Raw genomic sequence first — 8,125 nt, 5'->3', positions numbered from 1 at the left:
CCCTACGTGCGCCATGGGCAAACATATCATGAAATGCCTTCATCCCAGTGCATCGTGCCGACCACCCGCCCGGCGGCTCTGGGACTGTCCCCCCTTGCAGCCCTGGAATTTGCACGTCTCCTTTCGGGGGGAGCTGGGCCCAGAGAGGCCAGATACGGAACCCGGGGGGAGTGCAGGGGGTGGGGGCGACTCTTGGGGCTGCAGCCAGGGCAGCCAAGGGCCGGCCGCCCGGACGCTGGGAAAGGCACGCGCTGGGGGTCTCCCAGGCCTCTGCTATCTCCTCTCGGTCAGTCGGCCCGCAAGGCATTTCCTGACTGCCCTGAGCACGGGAAGGGGCCAAGGACCCAGCCCTCCTTCCAAGGGTTCCCAGCGTCGCGCCTGGCGCCCAGGAGCTGAGAGGCCTGGGGTGGGGGTAGGGGGTCAGAGGCAGAGGGGCGGCCCTGGCCTGCTGCTGCCTTGTACCCAGACAGAGGCCCCGAACGCAGGGGAGGGCTGCCCGTGCACCCCAGGCGATCCCCAAGGCCGGAAGCCAGCAGGACGCAGCCCCGCACGCAGAGAGGGGCTGCCCGTGCACCCCAGGTGCACCCCTGAGGCCGGACGCCAGCAGGACGCGGCCTGGGCGGGCCCTTTCTGTGCACCCCTCTTCCCTGTCACCCTCACCCCTTCCTGTGGCGCCCCATTGTCGCCCGCTTGATGAGCGCTCACCCCCTCAGCCCCGCTCTGCCCCCCACTGCAGCCGAGCAGATTCCACGGATGTCCTGCCTGTGGCCCTCCTGAGCACCACTTCCCCACTCCACCACAGCAGAGAATGGGGAGGGGGCCACTGTGCCCCAGCCCAGTGCTCAGGGCCTGCAGGGCTGGGGACGAGAGTGGGGGCCATGGGCTTCCTGGAGGCATGGCCCACCTCCTGCCAGCACTGCGGCTCGCCTGATCGCGCGTCAAGCCCACTCTCCTGGGACGATTCTAGAAAGCAGCCTGCTAGGCCAGGCCTTGGGGGTCTGGCCGGCGGCTCAGAGGCGCTTGGGTCTTGTGAGTGGGAGGGGCGCTCTCAGGGCTGACGGCCCCCTTTGTTCCCCCTGCAGGAACCCTGGGCCCCCCTGCCCCTCACCCCAGCCCCCACGTGGTGCTTGCCCCAGTTCCTTATGTCCCGCCCCCCCCGGCTGCCCCACCCACAGGGGCCCCCCCCGCCCCCCCTGTGTCCGCAGCCCCCCACTCTGTGTTCCGGCTCTGGGCCACCCCCCCCCCGTGTGTCCCCACCCATGGGTTGCTCCCACTCTTGTGTGCAGCTCCTCGGGGCCCGTGTGTCTTCCCATGTTCCCCCCGCCCCATTTCCCCCCCCCACGCCCCCCCCAACCCGTTCATCTCAAATGCAAGAGTCCTGAGACAAATTCCTGTAACTGAGTTTATTGATGAGTCCAGGGCATCTGAGGAGGCCCTGGCAGGGAGGGACACAGGGCAAGATGGGCACACAGTGGAATGCCTGGTGCCGTGCTCCCGATGTTTGGAGCCTCCAGACTAGGTGTGGGAGGGCGGGGCCCCTCACACTCGGGCCCCCCCACTCGGGCCCCCTCCCAGTCACCCGCGAGGGTGGGAAGGGTGCTGGGCGGGGGTCGCGGGCCGAGGAGGCCTACACATTCAGCAGTTGGCACACACACGCGCTTACACACGCTCAGAAACCAGGGCTGGCTCCAGAACCCCAACCAGTGCAAACGACTTTTAGTGCAAATTAATTCAAGGGGGACGGGGGGAACGGGGCTCTGGACGCTCTGAGTCTCCTGAGCAAAGGACAGCAGAGAGAAGATCAGAAGATAGAGACAGAAAAGGAGGGAAAGGAGGGAGGGAGGCTGTTGGTGGTCTCGGGGCTGGGGCAGGGGGTGGCCGCAGAGATGGAGTCGCCGGGCCGGGGTGGGTGTCGCCGCGGGCGCCGCTCTTCCGGTGGTATGGGTCTTCCGTTCCTTTAGTCAACCTGCGGACAGAGAGAAGGTGTGAGGGCGGGGCAGGCTGGGCTGGGGGCGGGGCGGGGGCGCTTGAGGGGCCAGCACCTTCCAGAGCTGATTCCTGAGTTAGGGTGTGTAGTGGTTCCAAAATGCAGCATATTCTCGAGTCAGAGCTAGAAAGACTTGAAGAAGTCCAAGTTCCAAGTCCCAGGCATGAGCTGGGTAGCACCATTTCTGCGGGAGGGGAGAGCGTGAGTCCCCGCCTCTGGGGCCCGGGCCGCACCCGCCGCCCTGCGTGTGGCGGGGCCCTCTCACCTTGTCATCTTGAGGGTTCTGGGTGTCTGAAGAGCAGCAGTAGTGTCTGCTCCGTCAGGAGGCTAAAGGAACGGCGATATCCCGGCTCCCCGCGGGGCCAGTGCTCTGTGGGAGAGAGGCGCCCGTGAAGCTGAGTGCGGGTTAGCAGGTCCGGGGTGGGGGGCACGACCCGTGTCTACACTCACCTGGGAGGCCGGACGGTCCCGCCTGCTCTCTCCATCACACCGGACCATATCATATCCCTCTGCGCGCGTCCTGGCCGCCAGGCCTCCGTGGCTGGCAGGCACCATCACCCCACTGGAGACGTGGCTGTGGGCAGAGAGAGGTGGGGGTTGCTGACTGGGTGGGCAGAGGTGGCCAAGGGCATCAGGAGGGCAGCGGGTTAGACACTCACCTTCGTCTCCGGTCCGAGCTCAGAGGCACCGATCCCGCTCCGTCATCGCCCGCAGAGGCCCGCCTTGGCCACGGGCTCGAAGTCCAGTGCCCCTCCCACTGGCTCGGTGCCCGGCTCCGGCCCCTCGCCCCTGCCTGCGCCCTGACCTCCCTCCCCCCGAGAGTGCACACTCATGCCACCCCACCCGCCCCGCCTAGCCTGGTCTCGCCCGTGCCCTTGGCTCCCCTGGGTGCTGTCCTGTCTCTCATGCCCATCCCAGGGGCCAGCGGTTCGGGTCAAGTGTCCCCAGTGTCCCCAAGTGCACTGGGGCCCTCCCGCGTGGCCCCTGGGCCGCAGTGCCGCGTGGGGCTGGCGTCCACGGGCTGGGCCCGTGCAGCCTCCCTGCTGCGGGTATCTCTCCGGGCCTGTCCCGCGGCCACCGCCCCCCAGATGACATCCCGCCGCGGTTGCCCGCGCACTGCGCTGCCTTCTCTCTCATTCTCCGGCCCTCGAGGCTCCGGCTCAGGCCTGAGGACGCCTGGCCGGAGCCGCTCCTGTGACCTGCTACTAAGTGAATTGCAGTGGGTGAAGTGGCGGCTGGGAACCCCTCTGTCCTGAGTCCCCGCCCTGTCCTGCTCGCTCCGGGGGCCTGAGTGCCCCCTACACGTGCTGGCAGCCCTGCCTGCTCAGCTCCCGCCTGACTCTCTGGAAATGCCCTTGCCACCCGGGGCGGCCCACGGCCCCCCAGCCCGCCCTGTCTCAGCTCCCCCTGAGACGGTATCACCTGTGCTGCCTGACCAGCCTGCGTCTTGCTGCTCTGCCGGGAGGCCAGCCTCTCCACCTCGCTGGCCCACGCTCCCCAGAACCTCCTTCTGCAGGAGGCCAGGAGAGCGAGGCCCAGCGAGGAGAAGGGGACTCACCTGGCCGGCAGAGCGCTGTCTTCACCTGCCCGTGGCTGCCAGCTACGCCTCTGTTGCCCCTGCCCCGGAGCGAGCCTCTCTCCAGAAGCCCCCCTGTCCACCAGCCGCCACGACCTGAAACCAAAATTGACCGGGATGAATGCCTGGCTCCCCCCTCTTCTCCTCCGCGCTGCTAGCTTGGGTCTTTCACCCTCCCACGCAGATGTTGCCCGGCCTGCGGGGTGCCCGGGAGCAAAAAATGATCCCCAAAAGGCTCCCGGGCGCCCCACGGCCCTCCCCAAGCCAGCCCCTCTGTGGGTCCGCTCCTGCCAGGCTCCAGATGTCCAAGGTGATCCTTGGCCCACCCCACGCAAGCTTCCCTGCACCCCACTTCCCCATCTTCCCCCGGTTACCCCTCCGTTCCCCCGCTTCCCCAGTTTCCCCCGTGCCCCCCCATCCCTCCCACCACCCCCCTCCCACACCCTGCTCCTCGGGCCCTAGCCCGGGCTTTTTCTAACTGGAGGCAGCCCCGCCCAGCATTCCCGCCCCTGCCCGGCCAGCCAATCAGCACGGGGACCGTGTTGGGGCCCCCGCGAGGCCCGCCCCAACCCGGGACGGTCCAGCGCACGTACCTCGCCCGTCCTGGAATTCTCCAAAGAGGGCCGGCCCCGCACCCCTCCTTTGGCATCCGGTGGGGAGGCTCTGGCATTGTTCCCGAGACCCCCCCCCCCCCCCGCACCACACTGTGTCCCCGCAGGCGGCTGCCGCCCAACCCCCAGGGGCACGCGCTGCCCCGGACGGAGGTCCGGGCTGGAGCCACCAGATGCCCGGTGGGACTTCAGAGTAGCCTCCTGCCACCGCTGTGGCTGAGACCACGCCGTGGTTCCGGAGCCTGGGGCGAGGAGGTGCGGGGTGCGGGGCTCGGGGCTCCGGGAGGCCGAGGGAAGTTCCCTGGGTCTCACTGGCCGGCGGGAGCCGACTCTCCTGCTCGAGGGCCATCTGGCCGATGGAGCCTGCTGTGAGCACAGTGCCCTGGGCAGGGCAGGGTCCCCCCCGTGGCCGGGGAGCCCCATCTTCTCCTGCCACGGTCAGCTCCACGTTGGGGCCAGGCGTGCCGCTGTCCTCTGCGCTCGCAGGCGCACCGGGGCGGTGAGCCCGACAGCCTCCCCGGGCATAGCAGCCCGCCGTTCACATCCAGAGTCCAGACAAAGACCAGAGCCTTGAACTCCGCGGCCACCTCATCCCTGGGGCAAGCACCTGGGTCTTATGGGGCGCTTTGGGAACCAGCAATCCGGAGGGTTTGGCCACCAAGTTTACAGTGCTGGGGCCATGAGGTGGGGGGGGGCACGCCCCAGCAAGGGACCCAAAGCTCTCCCGGTCTGAGTCCACCTCAGTTAGGGGCTTGGGGTGACCCTGCTCTCCTGGATCCCTGCCATGCCAGACGGCCAGCCTTTCTATGTGTGAACCCCCAGATTTACGTGGGAAAACTCCAGTCTTGACCATGTGTGTACCCCCAGATTTACTTAGGAAAACTCTAGCCTTGACCATGGGTGAGCCCACAGAGTTACATGGGAAAGTTCCAGCTTTGACTGAGGGTGGACCCCCAGATTTGTGTGGGAAAACTCCAACCATGGCTATGGGTGTGCCCCCAGATTTACATGGGAAAACTCCAGCCTTGACCATGGGTGAACCCCCAGATTTACATGGAAAAATTCCAGCTTTGACCATGGGTGAACCCCCAGATTTACATGGGAGAACTCTAGCCTTGGCCATGGGTGAACTCTCAGATTTAAGTGGGAAAATCTCAGCTTTGACCGTGGGTGAACCCCCAGATTTCTGTGGAAAAATCCCAGCCTTGGCCATGGGTGAACCGTCAGATTTATGTGAGAAAACCCTAGACTTTACCGTGGGCAGACTCCCACATTTGGCCATAATCAGACCTCAGGCACAGCGGCCGCGGGCGGCGATGCTCACGCCCGCACTGCCGCCTCGCGGCCGCTTCTGTCTCCACATCCACAACCACTCAGCCCTATCTGGGGGGCGACCAGCCAGGGAGGTGGCTCTTGATGCAGCGGGGAGCACCCCGGGACCCTCTGCCCTGGACAGGCGGTGCCCGGGGCCCTGTGCCACAGGGTGCTGGAGCAGGAGGGGTCCCTCTGGAGCTAGGGCTGTGCCTCACCCAGGCTCCCCATCAGATCCCTGTCATCCCCAGCACCAGAACTTTTATCCCCCTATCCCCACTTGCCCCCCACCTTGGACAGGAGACCATGTCTCTACGGTGCTATGGGGCCCACTTCCCACAGTTCACGGGCTCCAGGGCACACCCAGGGGGCTTCTATTGGTCGGGAAACCCACCACCATGGAACTGTGAGGGTCCCAGAGCGTGGCGTGGAGAAATGACCAGCCACTGAGCACACTTGCTCAGCCCAGATCCCCACTGGTTAATGACCCCACGGCACTAGGGTGCCTGCTGCAACCCGCTTTGGTGGCGGTGCTCCGGCAACCAGCAGACCAGCAGCAGCTGAACCCAGAGTCAGCGGCACGCCCAGACCTTTAGCATTTCAAACAGCTGAACTGCATGGAGATGCTAATGATCGACTGTTAGGGTTGGAGGCTCTTCTTGAAGGCAGATGCAGCTCAATAAAAGATCCAGAGTTTGGGAGGTCTGTCCGGGTGGGGGGCAGTACACTGGGCTAGAAGCACAAAGTCCAGGTTTTAGTGGCACAGGCTGCCAATGCCAGGGAAACGTCACTTAGGTCCCATGCCATGGGACTTCAGTAGGGCCGCGGGAACCCGTGGCTGAAGCCACAGTGTGGCCTGACCTGGCACCTTAGCTGGCTCAAATGAGTGCCCGTTCCCTCCATGACGCTCATGGGTCACCGTGATATGTGGCTTGTGCAGACCAGCAAGGTCTCTGGCAGAGCGCACACATGGACCCGGGCCGCTGCGTGGGCAAACCCCTACCGCTGATGTGTGAGCCCGCACCGCCGCCTCGCGGCCACTTCTATCCCCACATCTGCAATCCTGGGCTCCATTCAAGGACTGTGACGGGTCTATTGGGTCAGCCCAAGACAAAGAGAGAAGACCCCCGAAATCCTCCTGTCCTTGGTAAGGCGCCGCCCAGGACCCCGGGCTGCCGAAGGCCCCCCACGGAAAGAGTCTCTCTGAAGCTGGCTCCGCGTCGCCCCAGGCAAGGGATCCCTCACTCTCCTCAGGTGCTTCCTCTCCTCTCCCAACTTCAGCAGCGCCGCCCGGGGTGACTCGCGGTGACATGGGGGAGCTCGGACAGGCAGCCCATCTCCCTGATGACCCTGTGGACCATTGTGGTATCCGGCCTGGGCGGACCCGGGATCCCACGCGGGCGGATCGCGTGGTGGGCAGACCTCGCCGCGGCCACCTTGGTGGGGATGTGTGAGTCTGCACTGCCGCCTCGCGGCCACGTCTGTCTCCACACCCACCACCTCTCAGCCCTATTTGGGTTGCGACCAGCCAGGGAGGTGGCCCCTGATACAGCAGCAAGGACTCCGGTATCCTCTGCCCTGGCCAGGTGGTGCCCACTGCCCTGTGCCACCAGGGGCCTGGTGCAGGAAGGGTCCCTCTGGAGCTAGGGCTGTGCCTTACCCAGGCTCCCTCTCAGGTTCCTGTCACCTCTGGATATAAGGCCCTTTATCCCCCTACCCCCACTTGTCTCCCACCTTGGTGACCTGGGGCCGTGACTCTGGGGTGCAGTGCGGTCCACACTCAACAGCGCAAGGGCTCCAAGGCAGCTCCTGTCAGTGGGGAAACACGCCTCCAGGGTCTTGTGTGGGTCCCAGCGCGCAGTGTGTGGAAGTAAACAGCCACTGAGTGGGCTTGCCCAGCCCAGCTGCCCGCCCTTAATGACCCCAGGACACTAGGGTGCCTGAGGAAACCCACACTGACAGCGGTGCCCGGGACCAGCAGACCAGCCGCGGCGCCGCGGCTGACCCAGAGGCAGCAACACGCCCAGCCCTTCAGCATTTCAAACAGCGAACAGCATGGAGATGCTAATGGCCGGCTGTTAGGGTCTGATGTTCCCCTTGAAGGCGGATGCTGCTCAATAAAAGACCCGGAGTTTGGGAGGACTGTCTGGGGTGGGGAGGCAGTAGGCTGGCCTGGAAGCACAGAGTCCAGGGTTTAGAGGCACAGGCTGCCATCCTCCAGCCGGGAGACAAGACAAAGGTCCCACCTTGGGACTTCGGCGGGGAGGCGGGCGCTGTGAGTGTGTGGCTGAAGCTGCAGTGTGGCGCGACCTGGCGCCTTAGGAGGCTCAGACGAGTGCCCTGCCTCCCACGTGACCCTCGGGGCCACCGCGGTATACGGCCGCGCGTCTGGACCCGGGATGCCGCGCGGGCGAACCCCGGCCACTGATGTGTGAGTCTGCACTGCCGCCTCGCGGCCACTTCTGTCCCCACACTCACAGCCACTGGTTTCTGTTTAAGGGCTGTGACGTGCCGGCCGGGTCAGCTCAAGACAAAGAGAGAAGAGCTGTGAAATCCTCCTGCCCTCGGCAAAGCGGCGCCCAGGACCCCGGGCTGCCGAAGGCCCCACGGAAAGAGTCTCTCTGAAGCTGGCTCCGTGTC

The 8,125-nt window shown here is 65.6% G+C and overlaps 1 long non-coding RNA gene across 2 annotated transcripts; it reads right to left on the bottom strand.

Annotated features, from left to right (window-relative positions):
* Window positions 1-1,388: 1,388 nt before the first annotated feature.
* Window positions 1,389-3,972, bottom strand: LOC120874173. Of its 2 annotated transcripts, none has more exons than XR_005723602.1 (5): window positions 2,647-3,972; window positions 2,438-2,561; window positions 2,253-2,357; window positions 2,043-2,171; window positions 1,389-1,966 (listed from the first exon to the last, which is right to left on the bottom strand). It is a non-coding gene; the product is annotated as an uncharacterized LOC120874173 (long non-coding RNA). The 2 variants fall into 2 exon arrangements; XR_005723603.1 differs by having other exon boundaries at window positions 2,438-2,549.
* Window positions 3,973-8,125: the final 4,153 nt, after the last annotated feature.

The sequence above is a fragment of the Oryx dammah genome, unplaced genomic scaffold (assembly GCF_014754425.2).
Source record: "Oryx dammah isolate SB20612 unplaced genomic scaffold, SCBI_Odam_1.1 HiC_scaffold_15, whole genome shotgun sequence".
Classification (NCBI taxonomy): domain Eukaryota; kingdom Metazoa; phylum Chordata; class Mammalia; order Artiodactyla; family Bovidae; genus Oryx; species Oryx dammah.
This window is presented reverse-complemented; position numbering and strand designations above follow the sequence as displayed.